Source organism: Adiantum capillus-veneris, chromosome 12 (assembly GCF_014529385.1).
Source record: "Adiantum capillus-veneris isolate H3 chromosome 12, ASM1452938v2, whole genome shotgun sequence".
Classification (NCBI taxonomy): domain Eukaryota; kingdom Viridiplantae; phylum Streptophyta; class Polypodiopsida; order Polypodiales; family Pteridaceae; genus Adiantum; species Adiantum capillus-veneris.
This window is the reverse complement of record NC_140942.1, coordinates 116,737,055-116,755,573: the sequence shown is the minus strand read 5'-3', so window position 1 is coordinate 116,755,573 and position 18,519 is coordinate 116,737,055.

The following is an 18,519-nucleotide window of genomic DNA, read 5'->3' as shown; positions in this document are numbered from 1 at the left end:
TTTTATTTGTTTTTTACTTAAAACTCCCTCCCAACATATATACATATCCAAAAATCATTTTTTGACCCATTTTTAAACCCACAAGCTTAGAAAGTCCATTTTTCCAAAAATCTTTTCCCCCAAAAAGTAATAAACATTTTGTTCTCTCCTCCTCCTCCCTCCTCTCTCCCTCTCCCTGTCCTCTCCCTCTCTGCCCCTACCTTCCTCCTCCTCCCCAATCTCTCCCTCCCCTCCCTCCCTCCTTCTCTCCTCCCATCCTGCTCAGCCTCTCTACCCTTCCCCCTCTATCTTTTCATCATTTTCTTCCTCACGCAACAGCTTCCATGGTGCTCACGGACATCAAAAATGGTTTGCTTCCACCACCACATACTCACCAAAAGCATACATATTCGCTTACCCACGGCATTTGCACCGAAGACCACTAGTGAAGGTGATCAAAGGTCATCACAGGAACGTCGCACCGCTTGTGAGAACAATGTTGACATTTGGGTGGATGGCCATTTGTACCCTTACGATCCTATAAGCCGCTTCCATCCACCGTTTAATAGCCTTTCCACATTTCTTCAATTTCTTGGGAGGGGAGAAGCAGGCTTGTTAGGCTATTGCAAGTGGCTGTGTATGGGTGCAGGTGCTTCTTTGCATATGTGGATGCACGAATGTCAAGCTCTTTACCTCAAGACGACGGCATTACAAGAGAGTGTTGCCTCTTCGGAGAGGGTAGTTAAAAGTCTTGAACAACAAATGCAAGAAAAGGAGTCCCACATCCAGAAGCTTACCAACACCATCACATACTTGAAAGAAACACCCCTTGGTGCAAGGGAACGCAAACGCCCGTATTCATCCATTGAAACTCTTGCACATTCCGGAGGAGCACGCAAACGACGAGTTACAGCCACAAGGTGATTTGGTCTTTACTTGCATGCTGCATTCTTACTTCACACTATTTTCTAACATTTATGTTTATTTGTTGCTAGAAACTTCATCCAGGAGGCATGTGGTGGAACAAGCCAAGATAATCGAGTCAACCTTCTCACTAGTTGTCTCAACACCGAGGACGTTATTTCTATCTTACAATCACCTGGAGGTAAGCACATTAAGGATGCAGTCACCAAGGACTTTATGCGTAAATTAAGAAATGTGGTTAATGATGATGACGTTCAACAAGCTTGTGATGAGGCTGGAATCAGCACCAAAGCCTATCAGGCTATTTTTCAACTCCTAAAGGATGCCCTCAAAGAACATGGCATTGTGGAAAACCTATTTCCCGTTCCTCACAAGGTTAAGCTCGCAAAGAAGGCCACAAACGAAGATGTGTTCTCCCGCATTGGGACATACCTACACATTGAGGACACAATGCCAACTTCCCTTTATGCTTCGTGCGCAACAAAGACAAGGGGAAAAGGTAAGAAACAATCCATAAGACCTTCGAATAAGGGCTTTCCTTACACAATGTGGAACAATATTTTCGTGGATCTTAGAAGGCTTCAAGAAGCCATGCTTAGATTTTACGAGTTACCTGAAGAAGGTGACACACTTTACTTTTTTTTTTGGTATTATTCTTTTCATAGAAGCTGAAGTTTAAGGTCTTAGCACTATTTATTTTGTAGTGCTTGGCACAAAAGTCGCTTTTGTGCTGAAACTCGATGAGTGTCAAATAGTGAAAGGCCGAAGGTTAGAGAGGCTAAGTGTCACTCTAATGAACGAGGCCCTTCTGCAAACCAAGCGAAGGGATTCAGTCAAGCCATATCCCACCCTATCTTTTAGCGTGCAATCAGAGAAAGACATTTGGTGGTTGGGTGCTATTGAGGTGCCCAAAGAGACCAATGGAGTACTTTCGTGGATTTTTGAGAGAACTCCATGGATCACAGAAGTAATACACTCCCAAATTGTAGGTCAAAAGTTGGAGATTGAGGGCTTTGGTAGTTATGATGTGGAGTGGCACTTAGGTGGGGATTTGAAGACCATAAAGTGTTTGCTTGGCTGCAAGCAAGGGGCTTCTTCTCTCATGCCTTGTCCATTTTTCACTCGAGGGTACAAACCTAATGGACAAAAATCACATAAGAGCACTGCAAAGGCCAGTTACATGCTTCCATGGCAAGGGCATGGAGAACAAGGGTTAGATTGTCATGATGTCGGAGATGAAGGTAGAGAATGGGAAGCGTCTATTCTGAGATGTCCCATGCTCAATGCCCCAGACCGTGATCAAAAGGACCACACTTGGAATCCAATCTTTCGATTTCCTCTATCGAATGTACATTTTTGTACATTACACGCATTCATGCGTATTTTTGATAGGCTATTGAAGCTCCACATTGACTATGCTTTCACAATGAAACCGTTGGAAAAGTCCCAGGAAGCGATCGAAAGAGTGGAGGTACTCTTGAATTCCATTGGCTGTCACGGTGGAAATGTGTCTATAGTTGCTGCAAAGAACACAGGGGAGGCCCATGAAATTGCTCAACAAGTGTCAATGAGTGGACAAAAAGCTAGACACTTTTTGAAGAAAGTTTCCCAAGGAAAGCCAAGTCGATATGATGATCAAAGCAGCTCCAACCAACAGGCAGGTAACCTTTGGGAGCTTTGGAAGGAGTTATGCAAAGCTACTACTGACCATGATTCAAATGGCGAGCTTGCAAAGAAGCGCAAGCAAGTTTGGGCCCATTTTGATAAAATGGTCAAGCTTATGAGCCTTAACAGCACAACAGAAGAACAACGGCAATCATTTCAAGAAGCTTTGGCGGATTTTACCAAGGTCTTCACCCTTTCTTGGGGTGAAAATAACATCACACATTACATGGTAAGTCATTCATGGTGTATTCATTACAAGGGATTGTTTTTATTTACTAATGTGGATCGTTTGCTCATGTGAACATCATATCTTGTTTGCGCATGGTGCATTTTTTATGCACAAGTATGGATCGCTTGAAATTTTTAGCACTCAAGGCATGGAGAAGTCCCATTATCGAGCAAGGGGAGTGTACTTCAAAAATACTCGACATGGTGGTGGAATGGTGCAATCCAATTATTTGGAGGAGATGTTCAACTGGTTTTTTCGCACAACATTTGCTCGTAAGCTCACAATGGAGCGTGCGCGACAATCCAAGATTGCTATTGAAGTGCGCAAATGGAGTCGTCAAGAGCGTAGCAACAAGTGGCAAATGTCGCAAGGTCCTACCAAGCATGCTGCATGGCGGCGATGCAGAGTGCGACAAGGATCAAAGTGGATACTGCGCGAGTCACTAAACGTGAACGCAGGGTCCAACTCTTAGCGACATGTTTATTTAAAAAATAATACTTCTTTTAAAAAAATTAGTGTGAACAGGTCCCTTTTTAAATGGGCCCTTATAAATATTGCATGCTCTCATAAATCACTCATTTCTTAAGAACAGGTGAGCTCTTACCAACGAAATGGCGCGCACCAAACAAACCGCGAAAGAGCATCCGCCTGCCAACAAAAACACCCTCCAAGGATGTGAGAAGCCGTCATGGCTTAAAGGCACAAGAAAACGGCCACGAACACCTGGCCGTTCCAGGAACTCTTCTGGTAGTGGGCATGGTGGTAGGGCACGAGAGTCATCAAGGACTGTTGAGTCTCCACCTCCTCAAGATATAACACCTAGAAAGAGAATGAAGCAACGTGCCCAGCGCTGGAGAGAAGCAGAGGGCCAGCAAACATTAGAGTCCGATAGGGAGCAGCCGTCGCGCCCCCAATCACAAGCAGGACCATCTAGGACTCGGGTGGTCAATACAGACACCGAATCAGAGAGTGAGCCACCATGGCTGCGAGAAAAAATACCGCGCACACACCGGGTGGCCGTTGGGGGGAAGACATTGCCTCAAGGCAAGGGAGCTCTCCCCACACGACAAGATCGGCAACCAAGGGAAGAGGAAGAATCAGAACAGGCTACAGAACCAGCCCCTAAGCATGTAAACAGACGCAAGTCTAAGTTTTTCAAGAAGCCTACATGCCGCCCACCAGCAAATGTGCAAGTGCCCCCAAGACAACCGCAGCGGCGCCGAAAAATAGCAAGGGCATTTGCAGAAATCCGCCACTACCAGAAGACGACGGAGCTCTTGATTCGACGCGCCCCCTTTGCTCGCACTGTGAAGGAAGTGCTTCAAAGCTATGGAAATCAGTATAGAATGCAAGCAATAGCGCTAGAGGCTATTCAAGAAGCTGCAGAGGCCCACATCATTTCAGTGATTGAAGATACCAACCTATGTGCCATTCATGCAAAGCGAGTGACAATACAGCCAAAAGATATGCAGCTTGCACGACGATTGCGACGAGACTTCGAGTATTAGCCGAAGTTACCCCTCTTTTTGTATTGCACACCCTTATCTTTGTAATGATTTGACTTTCCAATGACAATATGATCAACAGTTGTGTCTACTTTGTCTATTATCTTTGTAATTTCAAGTTCTGTATGTAATTGCAGTCAATTTCAGTAAATTTGTGCATTTTAAGTACCCTTAGGGGTAGATAAGCCTACAAGGGGCAGAAAAAGGCTTGGCCACAAGGGCGGGCAAATGGCCCATCCAAAATTGATGGATGGGCCATTTGTGCGCCCTTGTGGCCAGGCCTTTTTCTGCCCCTTGTAGGCTTATCTACCCCCAAGGGTACTTAAAATAACCAAATTTACTAAAACCTATTGGTTTTGCATCAATATTTTATATGGATCCTTATGGACACCTTTTTTTGGTCATTTCAAGCTTTGAATTCCTTATAGGATATCAAAACAAATAACATATTGTGAAACCAAGTGTCCAATGTAATTTGACTTTTTGGTGCAAGGGTGTAGTAGGTAGAGCTAAAGCAAGTGATAGTTTGCTGGAAACTTCATTTCATAATTGATTTGAGCTTTTCTAGTGTCTTTGAGTGTGAACATATACTGGAATTGGCATAAAAAGGTTGCATTTAAATGAATGATGCAAAACCAATCCATTGCAATAAATTTGTGCTTTTTAAGTACCCTAGGGGGTAGATTGGCCTATAAGGGGCAAAAAAATGCCTGGCCACAAGGGCGCGCAAATGGCCCATCCAAAACTGATGGATGGGCCATTTGCGCGCCCTTGTGGCCAAGCATTTTTTGCCCCTTATAGGCTAATCTAACCCCCTAGGGTACTTAAAAATCACAATTATACTCAAATTGACAGCAATTACATACCTTGAAATAACAAAGTCAAAAAACAATTCATATCACCAATTGAAACAATTTTCAAGATTGACAAATCAGATTGAAAAGAATTTGCAATATAGAGAGACAATTTCAAATATTTTTTATTCCTTCTAGCACGGTGATTTTACATCATGTATCTGAGGAGTTCAGAAATTTTTTGACCATTTCCTGGCGCCTATTTTGCACGTAAGGCAACTCCCTAGTCAAGAGGGACTGCGCTATGGCATTTGGGTCAGTTGAGCCAATGGAAGCATGTATCCCTATCTGGGCAAGCACTTTACCACAAAAGCCAGTGCCAAACGCTGTGCATACAAGGGATCTACGCACTAGGAACACTTGATGCGCAGTTTGAGCAATGGTACTCAAACACAAAAACTTGCTCAAAGCTTTTAATGACCAAGTCATAAAATGGGCTTGGGGAGTAAATTCATTATGGATAATGGCCACATCGCCAGGGGGGAGTTGTCCGAGGTAATGCGCAAGGGAAGCTTGAGGTCCAAAGCCCGTCTGCTTGCCACCCGTCCTTGCAGCAAAATCATCAACCTCCACAACATCCTGTCATAAACCGATGAAGGTTGAGAAAAAAGACAACGAAGGATAAAATAGTAACATGAAAATTAGGATACAGTTTACCTCCTGCTCCTTGTCGTCCTCCTCCCTGTTGCCCTTTGCATCCAAGTCAATGCTCCCATGCACCACAGATACAAGCTTTGGATCATCAGATGGGAGGTTTCATAATGGCATAGGCATCCTAGCAGCCTCAACCTTGGCTTGCGTGGCTTGGAAATCTTCATCAGCCATGTGCAACTGCTCTGCTGCCAGGACCTCCGCACATACAACTGCAATAGTGTCAGCAACAGAGTCCCCATCTGGCAAGAGCTTGCTTTCTAGGGCATCTGGCGTATTGTCTAAGGGAAATTTGCTACTGTTGCATAGCACACTCAAGCATTCATCCATGCGCAGGCCAAATGCTTTTTCCAAATCATGCAGGAACACAAACTCCTCCCCATCCACTAACACTGAGGAGAAGCGGCTAATTTCTACCTCTGGGATAGCCACATCCGTTAGTGGTAGTGGCACTGGAGTGTCACTAGGGCCAGCCGCAACTATGGATTTCTCAACCACTTCCTCAAGACCCCTAGGGTACTCGAGCTGGTGTGCTTTTCCTTCCGTTGCAGAGTTCATGGGGATAACCTGCTGCTTGGTGTCCTTGATAAAGGACCCAACTTGAAGGTGTGGTAAGGCTCCTCCAAATCAGGTTCCTCGCTCACCAAGAAGATAAATGTTGCGAGCCGAGAAAGGTACTCCACCCCCAACTTGCACTTCTTGAGCGCTGACACCCCAGGGGCTTGCTCGTCCAAGTAATGGCTTGCATTGGTTGCAATTTCTTGGAATCGTTGCAACCGCTTGGAGAATGGGCGATCACCTTTGTGTATATAGAGCAAAAGATCGCAAGGCACCCAGATCCCTGCATGTGGGGGGATAGATACAGAATATTTTATGATGTGCTCCTCCATGAACGCAGAAATCTCCTCAAATGCATCCATGTGAAGGGCAACTGTGGCGTCAAGGTCAGGGAGACGAGTAAAAAAGGTGTGGAGGTCCAACTTCCCTTTGTATTTGGTGTCCTCTAGGAAGAGGATGAAGCGTGACAAAGGGGTGGATGTGGGTACAGATGCAGAGGCTGTGGCAGCATCCATGTTTAGTCTGGGGTGTGGATAGAGAGTGGAGGAGCTCAAGAGTTGCAAAAGTGAAAATAGTAAATGAGTTAGGTGGCCCCCCTTTTATAATGTACCCTTTTTTTAAGACATTAAAAAAAAAGGCACTTTCATCAAAAAATGATTTCTCATCCCAATGCAAAAAATTATATTCAAAGGCATGATTTGCCGAAGCAAATCATGTTGATTACAGCGGGGATCAATATGAAAATTGCAAGAGTTACAAAGTTATAAGATCGATAGCATAGTTCCATCTATCCCCCAGTCCTCCTCGACCTTCAATTTGTCTTTCATTCTCTTCCCAATCTGCGGACATTCATTACAATAAGCATCTAATGATCGACAAACCATGATGTATTGAAAATGTGGTGGAAGGATTCTCACCTTGTGACCTTGTAAACGAAATTGTGCTTGTTGAAGGGCCTCAAAACCCATAATAACCAAATGTTCTCGAACATTACTGAGAGTCCAAGGCTTGTTCACTTGGACTGCCTCCAAAGCATCGTTGGGCATCTTCACTGCAATGTCAAAGCTTGCAATAGCGCCGTCTACACTCTGTAAGGGAGTCCACACTCCAAGCTTGCACATCCAACGATCATAGTGAAATCGTATGTACAAGGAGGTGTGGGATTTCAAATAGCGTATTCCAATACTTGAAGCTCCAACCTTACAACGGTACCGGTCCCCGTTGTGCATGCCCTCCACAAAACCCCAGTCCTCTTCTAAAAGCCTTCCTAATTCCTCGTAATGCGCATCTTTACATACAAGCATTGTGGTAGTCTCCACAAATCCAAACTCTTTAAAAATGTGCACAAAACAATGAATAGGCAAACACCAGCTCAAGCCCATAGACCTAGAAGCTTTAGAGTATTTCAAAGAGTTTTGGACATCCATTATCATCTTTTGCTTGAAAGATGCTACCGACCACAAATCTGGGACCGGCCACTCCATACTTAATAAGGAAGTTACTTTGATGGGTTCAAGCGTTCCAAATGCTTGTGTAGAAGTAGGGACAATATAGGAGTGAGAATAGAAGAAAATCCTGCTTTGAACCAGTTTGGTTGGGCAAAGATGCGGGAACATTATTGCTCCAATATCCGCATGTATAGCATTGAATGTGCCGGAGAGACTATGTAGTGGCTGCTCCTCCACCAACGTGGATGGAAATATGACTATAAATGTATGACAAATGTTAAGTATGAATCCATAATAACATTACACTGTGATTTCACACCTAGCTTTGTATTCTCAAAACATGTACTTACAATGTGTTGGAAATCGAGGTGGTTGTTGCAAGTGCATGGTTGACATTGAGAAAACATGTTGCACAATGGCTACGGTCCCCTTGTCTTTGCGGTTCTTGAAGCCAAGGAGCTTTCCTTTCCAATGAAGATCCAAGTTTGCACGATTCTGCACACGATGAGGGCCAACAGCAGATGGTTGCATGTATACCCAAGCACCTTTGGTGAACTCTTGTGGCACCCACTCATCATCTACACCTCTAGTGTTGTGGCATGCAAGTGCTGTGACCTCATCCTTTGGTCGCCTTTGCGAAGTAGAGTTGGCCATGGTTGAGCAAAGCAAACTAGGAGGAGGAGAAGAACCTTTCTTGTTGCTACAATGTAGGTGGGGTAAAGTGATATGAGAAAATGGTCAACCCTTGTGGCAATGGGAGGAGAAGGTGGACAACCCTTGCTTGGTGTGGCAATGGGAGGAGAAGGTAGTAAGCCTTGCTTGGTGTGGCAATGGAAGGTGGTAGGGGAGGAGAGAGGAGCTTCCTTGCTGCAGCAATGGAGATGGTGTAAAGAGAGAGAGTGTTGGAGTAGAGGATGAGTGTGATGGTTGCAACCAAGGAGGGGTTGGAAAAGGGGTTCTAGAGAGAGAAAATCCCTTTTTGCCTAATAACTAATTTTGGGGGAGCTCTGGATAGCAAAAAAAGATTTTTAAAAAGTTTTTTAAAAATTTTGAATTTTAGGATTTTTGGATGCACGTTTTGACTTTTTGAGATGAAAAAATGTTTTTTTGACCATAAAATAGTTTTAGGGGGGTTTTCAGAAGATGAAATTTGAGTTTTGAAATTTTTGTAAAATTTCAAATTTTTGGGATTTTTTCAAAACCGGATCAAAAAGGAGGGAAGTTGGAGGTTCCATATGGCCCCCCCCCCCCCCCCACCCCACCTTCTCACTAGGTAAGAGCCCATTTAAAAAGTGTAAGACTACTTTGTCCCCCTACATTTTTGAGGGCATAGAGTGTGTCCACCACCCTCTTCTCATTGGATGGCCTCTAATTAACCTTAATCCCAAAGGGCCCCTAGAGGGTTCATATTTTTCCTAATGGAGATTTTAAAAACTTATATTAGAAGATTCTAGAGGATTTTCTATATCATTTTTTATGTCATCGTTTATGCAAACATCCATGTGTCATACATCCTACCCCATTTGTCACCATGCATGCATGTGCAGATGTGTTGCATGCATGCCATGCCATGTGGTAGACTCTTGTATTGGCATGCATCCCTCTTAACCTCCCTGAGTACTAGTAAAAATGGAGGTCTTGGGCTAAAAGCCCCTTAGCCTTGCCAACACCATCGTGAAGCTCTTGTGAGGTAAGTCCTCTTCTAGTTCTTGTCTTGTTATCTAGCAATGTTCTTGTAATGAAGACTTGTGAGTGAAGCCTTGTAATCCAAGTTTTGTAATCAATTTTATTAATCAACCATTAATTATTTCAATCAAGATTAATTTTATAATCAAATCTCAAGGTCTTGTTAACTGTGACTGCCTCCTCTTGCTCTTCTCTAGCTCAAGAATCATTCATAATAGTTTGACATATCTTGAGCACAAGAATCATTCATAATAGTTTGACATATCTTGAGCTAGAGAAGAGCAAGATAAGGTGCTCACAATATACAAGATCTTGGAACCTCATTATAACACTTAATTTGATTACTAGACTTAACAATTGATTACAAAACTTGGATCACAAGAATGGAGCACAAGGCAAGACTAGATTACAAGAACAAAGACAAGAACTAGAAGTGGAGCTACATCATAGGAGCCTTACAATTGGTGCTAGCAAGATTGAGGGGCTTGTAGCCCAAGACCCCCATTTACACTTGTGCTTAGTAAGGTAAGGAGGTACACATGCCAATACAAGAGTGTACCACATGGCATGTCATGCATGTCAACAACTGGTGCACATGCATGGTGAAACATAGCATAGGAGGTATGATACATGGATGTTGACATAAGTGATGACATAAGAGATGGTGTAGATAATCCTTGAGAAGCTTCTAGTACGAGCTTTTAAAATATTTTAGGATCTTCCTTCTAGAACTTTCCATACTTTTTGAAGAGCTGGTATCTGTGATGGTATCCCCTTCTCTAGCGAGATGAGTTCCATAAGGAGCGGTTTTGCCTCTTCAGCAACTATCTTCATGCGTGCAGTCAAAAGAAACCCTTCATCATTGATATATGCAATACCAATTGACTTTTCCATAGAAAAATGTATGAAAGCATTTCCATTGCAGTATCATGATTACAAGCATGTATTTGAAAACAAGAATGCGGTCATGATTCTCAAACATCAACCTTATGATTGTGGCATTGAACTACATGAAGAGACTCAACCACCCTTTGGGACATTATAAAAGCTATCTCAAGATGAGCTTGCGAAGCTTTGAAAGGACATTGGTGAAATCCTAGCCAAGGGGTTTATACAACATTCAAAGTCACTAGCAAGGGTACCAATACTATTTGTGAAGAAAAAGGACGGGTGTCTCTATGCATGTGTGTGGACTATAGAACAAGATTAAGTTAAAGAATCGCTACCCTCTATCATTATTTTCAAAACTCCTTGAGCCTCTCAGAAAAGCTAAGGTATTTACCAAGATTCATCTTCATGGTGCTTATAACCTTATAAGAATAAAGGAAGGTGATGAATGGAAGACAACCTTTCAAACCAGATATGGCCACTTTGAGTATGCTGTCATGCCGTTTGGACTTACTCATGCTCCAATAATTTTTAGCACTTGATGAATGATATTACCATTTGGACTTAAAAATGCTCCAATAGTTTTTTAGCACTTGATGAATGATGTTTTGTGAGAGTATTTGGATGATCTTATGGTAATATGCTAGATGAAAATTTGATATTTTGTGAAATAAAGAAGAAGGCGATCATCATGTTTGTATTGTTCTAAAAAATTACGATAGATAGGCATGAATGCAAATTAGAGAAATGTTTTTTCACTGAAGAGAGTCAGAATTCTTGGCCTATATCATCTCTGAGAATGGAATCTTAATGGAGCAATATGTCTCTCATTTGGTCCAGTGATCAGCAAATCATCCACATAGAGAACCACAATGAGAAGTACATCACCATCACAATTTACATACAATGTGCTTTCTGTTGGACTGTTACAAAAGCCTCGTTTGACCAAATGAAGTGTCAGCCTTCTCATAACAAGCACAAGGATATTGCTTCAATCCATACAAAGATTTTTTACATTTGCACACTTTATCATCTTCTCCTTTCTTGAAAAAACCGCGAGGCTACATTACATAAAATTCCTTAAATATGTCACCATTGAAGAAAGCAGTAACAATGTCTTACTGATGTACATCCCAATCAAAATGAGCTCCCAATGCACATAGAAAATGCACAGTACTCATACCGCAGGTGGGAGCAAAAGTCTCTTCATACTCTATGCCTTTCTGTTTTGCATAACCCTTTGCAACAAGTCGAGCCTTATAGTGATCAATCTCACTATCCGGCTTGCATTCTAACTTGTAAACCCACTTCATACTGTTGGCCTTTTTGCTACAAGGAAAAATACATAAAGTCCATGTGTAATTTTCTATAAGTGCATCATATGGTAGCCATCCAAATTTCCAAATTTTGTACTTCATCAAAAGATAGAGGTTCCTCAACATCACATAAGCTAGACATAGCCAAAGCAAAACAATTTGATGCATAAGATGCATGGTAAGAACATGAATGAGTACAACTAGACAAAGGTGCATCCAATTTACTTTCACGCAAAGTATGCACCAGCCATTTTGGCATACCTCTAGCCTGCTCATTCTCAGTCCTTTCATCATCAAGTACATCATGTACATCTGCATCGGTAATAGGCTGATCTATAACATTTTAAAAAACCCCCATAGACTATACATTTGCCTCATTGGAATTTACATTCAAACTTCCACCACTAAAAAGAGGCAACAAAGTGTCATGAATGTCATGTGAGCTTACATTACTATCTCTAGTACATGACAACAAAGGACTGAACAGAATCTTCCACAAACACAACATCTCATGAGACCAAGATACGATTTGTTTGCAAATGATACAACCTGTAGCCTTTGCTTTCAGCACTGTAACCAACAAAAATACATTTGACAGCCTTATCATCCAATTTTTTGCGCTGTGTTTGTGGCACCAAAGCATATGCCAAAAAACCAAAAACACGCATGTGCTCAATAGAAGGCTTTCTATTATGCCATGCTTCATATGGAGTCATAGAATGCAAAGCTTTTGTAGGACACCTGTTAAGTACATAAGCTGCACACATAATAGCCTCAAGCCAAAACAAATGTGGTAAAGCTTGACTTTTGACCATACATTGTGGCATTTCCATAAGTGACCTATTTTTCCTCTTAGCAACACCATTTTGCCAAGGTGTATACGACACTGTACATTGGTGTTTTATCCCACGACTGGCAAAAAAGGCATTAAATTCATGAGACATATACTCCCCCTCTCGATTTGAATGGAGGGTGCCCATAGTACATTTTGAGACATTTTCCATCATAGCCAAAAATTGTTTGCAGCACATAAACACTTCACACTTTGCTTTAAGCAGACACATCCATGCATGCCTGGGGTAATCATCAACAAAAGTCACAAAGTAAAGGTAATTGCCTAAGGATTGAGTTTGCATGGGCCCACAAACATCACTATGTCCAAATTGCAACCTGCATGTGGCCCTAACTGAGCCATCCTTTGGAAATTTTGAACGCTGCATCTTACCCAAAATACAACCTTCACAAACATGTTTGACAGGTGCTTCAAGAGGAGGCAAAGAAGCAACCATATGATATTTCTGCAAACGTAGCAAACTGGAAAAATTCAAATGCCCAAAATTTGCATGCCAAAGTTTTGCATCTGAAATTTACCACTCGCAGAAGAACGATGAGAAGTGGCTACATTGCTATTACCACCTCTTCTTTGAGCAACAACAAATTCTTGTTCAATTGCACACTGTCTATTCTTGTTTTTTTTTTGAAAATGGCTCTTGCAATAGCAATGTGAATAATGCATCAAACTTGACAACTTCTGGATTTCCTTGGGTCATAGTTTCCAAGTACTAGCAAAAATCTGACAAAGCATCAAGAACAGTGTGTACAAGGGAACTGTCAGAAATGACTTCTCCTGCATAAATAAGTTGCTCATTGATATCTTTGACACCAGCAAGGAAAGTTTCCATATCATCTTCCTCATGCATAATCTTTGACTCCAACTCTTTACACAACATTGCAATTTTAGCCTTAGTGAATTGCATAAAGAATAGCCAAAATATCCCGAGCTTGTTTTGCAGAATTTTCCAAATGAATGTGAGGAGTAATAGTGCGCTTCACAAACAATGCGATCAATGCATGATCCTACACATCTTTTACATCCCAACGAGCTTGCTCAGCCGTAGGCAAACCAACTCTAACAGCAATAATCCTACCACAAAACCTGCAACATCCTCAACATTGCCTACATCCTCAGAACCAGGACGTACATCAATGCCCTACACAATCTTCCAAACTCCCTTTGACACAAGGACATGTTGCATTAGATAGGCCCACATAAGGAAATTGTCCCCATCCAATTTATCCTCAGCAGCAGCAAATATCTTGAACACATCTGTATTGTTGTCAGCCATGGAAAATGCTGCACCCGATGTGAAAATTGCCCAAAAAAGGGAAAATAAAGTGGGAACAACACGTGCCATATAGCACAAACCGTAGAAATGTTATGCAAAAAACAGCACTAACAAAAATTTTGCACAAAATGACAAAATAGTCTACGTAGTAATTCTTGTAGTGGAAACGGAGGCCCAAATGAGCTCGAATCAAAAATCTGAGCAGACCTGTGAACGCTCACCAAAGCTCACAGAAATTAGAGAAAGTGAGTAGGAGTGTGTTGGAGCTGCTGGCGTGAGTAAGATTGAGAGGATGCAACCTGCTCTGATACAAATTGCTAGAATTAGGGTTGCAAGCAAAGACACACAACTTGGGGAAGATGAAGGAAGCTCAAGGCACACAACAGAGAGTGTATTACTTAGTGTGCTGTGGAAAGATAGATAGCCCTAGAGTGATGGGCGTATATACGATGCACGGGGAAAGAAACCTCATAGAGTGGGGAAAAATGCCTCGACGGTCCTAACTATGTTCACATACATCACTACCACATGTATGACATATTTGACCGAACTATTTTCGATCCCAAATACACCTCAACTTAGCGATAAAACCTAAAACAACCCTCCTATGCATAAAATGCAGTTTATATATGTAAAATGTGAGTTATGAGCAGACTTTACCGCATAGAGATTTCAGCGAACGCAATGGAAGTAACGACACTCCAAACATACAATTCGCGAGAGAGATATGAGCTTTAGAAGAAAGAGGGAGAATACACAATGTTCTCTATAATCGCACATACCTTCATTATAATCCAAAGTGAACTTGCATTTCAATAATACAAAATTTGGCTTTTAGTGCCAACTCTATCTCAGCCTGAAGATTGAGTCATACAATCTGGAAGCTTGTAGCCCTGCCATATCTAACTCATAATTACATATGCATTTGCTTTGAGAATCAATAAAATACAAAAACTTGCGGGTTCCCTTTTCCAATTTGAGTAAAAAATAAAATATTACATCATGGGCTGATCTTTAGAGCCTCTTTGTTAGCTAGGCTGCTAACATTCCCCCCTCCTAATTTGGGTCATCCACGATACAACTTCAAGAAACTGGGTAATGGTCCAATTTCGTGCTCTTTGTCGTTTATTTATAGCTTCAAGGTCTTTGTAATATGTATTTCATAGCTTCTTATTTGACTTTGTCAGAAATTGCATGTTGATGGGGTGGCTGAGCTCCATGGCTTTGTATACAACAAATCGTGCTCGTAGATTTTCCACAATGTGACCAGAAATACGGGGCGGAATGTAAAGAAGACAATGTAGAATGCTTCTTCAAAAGTTTGCATATAATAGGATGGTAGAAATATGACTCAAGCAAAGAGTTCAAAGAGAACCTCCTCACTGGGTTGACTCGATAGGTCGTAGCATGAGCTTTGGTTTCCCTCTAAGAAAACCATCCATGGTGCATCATTTGTTCTACATGATGAAATATCTAGGGATAGTTTTGGCAAACTTGATGAACATTATGCACGCCAAATCTGGGATTCTCTTGAAGATTTCCACCGGCTCACTGAGTGTCTTGAGCATATTATTGTCATTTGGCTGACCCTTGGGTGGAGTAAGCTTGGGGTAGTTGAGCCAAGTAGGATGTTTCTTGAGAATTTGTTGATGGCTTCCCCAACTTTTGATTCTAGGCATTGGGAAAAAATATTGATCTTTGTGAATCTTTGGTGGAGCCTGAGTATATAGAATGGGTATACCTAGGATACCTCTTGAGCCAGGTCTTTCTCCAAGATGGGTGTGGATCCGTAGCATCAACAACTAGTCTCTCTTTCACCTTGAGCACTTCATAATTGATGAGGGGATATGGTAGAGACTATAGATTCCATGTAGCTACAATCTATTGAGATGTGAGCTGAGCTTCATTAGCTGAATGCACGATCCTCTCTTCCCATTGCATGGCTTATTTATAGATGTCTGTTGTTTCTTGAGCAATTTGAATCTTCAACTCCTTTTTGGCTTTGGCAGTAAAATTGTCCAAAGGCCCTTCATGCACTGGATCTATTGCTTCTTCTTCTTGGCCGGAGGTGGAAGCTTCTACTTGGTCTATAATTTGTAAAATGTGGAGAGCTCCTATTTTAGGCACTTCTAGTTTGGCTGTTCCTTCTTCAAAATTATGTGACTTCTCTTTAGATCGTAGTTTGGCCGCTTCCAGCTCAGCTTGGAGTGTAGCAATTTTCTTTTAATAGGCATACTCTTTGTTCTTGAAGCTGAGAAAGAGTTCTCTCCTTTGCATCTGTTCCAATTTTAGCTCAGATTCTAGACCCTTGCATTGATTTTTGATTGCTTGGTAGGTATGAGCCTTGGAGTGTAAGCACTATAGGATTTGCTTTTCACTTATCCAGTAGCTCGGCTTGATCTTTCAATCTTGCCTCTGCTTGTATCACTTGTAGGTTGGCAACATCAAGTTGCATTTGCAGCCATTGTGCATGTGCATTAGTATCTAGGATTGTACAATCCATCTCTTCAATTTTCTTTTCCAGATCTACCCCTACCGATTTCAACTATTCCACTAGCTTTGTCATTTTGGAGAAATCTGTTTGTTGCTTTGTGTTTGACTCTTGAAGTTTGTGAATTTTTGCCTATAAAGATTCATGGAGGGCTTTGTATCCCTCTAAAAATGCCTCTACCACTTGGAGTCATCCTTTCAAAATCTCTTGATTGACTTTTGCATGCTGGAATTGCTTATAGTAATGATACACTTCACTTTTTAGTTTTTCCAATATTTGAGGAGCATAATGAGTGTATTGGTTGATATCCTCTAAGCCCTTTAATCCAGACGTGGAAGCTTGGGCTTGCTCTCCACCCTCAATTCTGGTGGTTTCCTCCTTAGGTCCCTCCATCGTATCTAGCTCTTCTTCAATTCCTTTTTGTGTCTGTTATGATGTCTTTTGAAATACTTCAAAAAGTGGTGCATCCACTTCTATTTTTGTAGGTGCTTTTCCATCTTGAGATATCTCTGGTGTTGTCTCTTGATTGGTGGTTTCTTCTTGATCCGCTAGCTCGGGCTCTTGATTTTTGTATGCAGGTGCTTCTTGATTTTTTGTCTTGATGAGCCAGTGAAGGGGACTTTGTAGTTTCTTGAGAAATTTTTCTTTCCTCTCTTTCACTTTCTTCTTCACCAATCACTCAATATCAGCAAGGGATCTTGCCTGGCTTGGTAGATAAGGTTCTTGGTGCTGCATAGATTGGTTGGCTTTGGTTTCCAAAATTCTTCAAAGTCACCTACCAGACCTCTTTCTCTCTCAAAGGCCTCTCTTTCTCTTTCTAGATGGGCAGCTCTCTGTGCTGGTTCCTCAATTATGATATGTGTTAGCACTTTTCTTCTTTTAGTCGTAGGTTCGACCCATTTTTTGTTTGCCTCTGGCTTTCCTCTTATTCTCTTCTTGTGTCTTTACGGGCTTTGATGCAATTTCTGAAACTTTGTCCCATTTGGAGTCGCTCTTTTACCCCTCATCACTTTCATCACTCTCTCCTCAAAAGGTAGAACCTTTCTTCTTGTAGGCCGTCTCAGTTGAGGTGCTTGTACCTCCGATTCTCTTTTCTCATTTTTGACTCCTATAATTAGCTAGGCAATTTAATCAGGGACAGGTGGTAGGTTGTTTTCCATCCCCATGGCATGATAAGCAATTCGTGTAAGGACTTCATGTGCTCCCAAATAGTTGATGCCTATGATTTCTTTCTACTCTTAAGCGCATTGAGCACATATTGGGCATGGTAAAGTGGCATTGGCAGCTTGGTATTTAGAACCGTTGTAAAAGCCAATGCAATCGCATGATTTGGAATGGTGTATCTTCTGGGCTGTTTTGTTGTAAAATGGAAGTGTTGGATGAATAGGTGGACACGATCTACGATCGGTTTATGAATCATATAAAAAAATTTGGCTACCGGCGGTTCCTTGAAAATACACCCACCCTTTTCTTTTCCCTTGATCACAGTAATTCATGTAGCCTGTCATAGGCAACTTCAAAGCCTTAACAATGCTTCTACTACCTAGCTCGCTGGATCTAAAAGCTTGGTTGTGCCATCTTCTTGAATAGATCTTTGTAACTCATATTCCCATTGAAGATCTACTCCCATTTCATAGTAGGCTAGTAGTCCTAGGCGCCTGTTTGCTTTGCCAAAGTAGGTTCCTTTGCCACATCATATATTTCTCTAGGCATCATCTGCATTCCCACCACTTTACCCTCTGGTGTCTTAAACTTCCCATGGAAGATAGCGACATGGTGCTTCTCTAGAAATTCTTCTCTTGCATACGTCTTCTTGGAAACCCCTATTGATTCCTCTTGTAGCTGGTAAGGGGGAAGCTCCTCCAATCTCTGCTTCATTGACTTCTTTTTTATGGGGGTTGGTGAGCTTTGCATTAAACTTGGGTGTAAGCAAAAATTCGCGATTAGGAGCAATTTAGAGTTAAAATACAACATTTTTTTCCACTTGAATTGTAATTGATCATTTTGAAGTTGAAAGCCAAAATATTACTACCAAAAGACATAGAAACAGAATGTGAACATTGCAAAACAAATTTGAGAAAAAAAATCATCCAGAGGTATTAATCTTGCAACTTATAGCTTGACCATCCTTCTGGCTTCACTTTTGAGTTTTGCATGTGCACTTGGCTTAAGGACATTGGATAATGATGTTGTTTCATG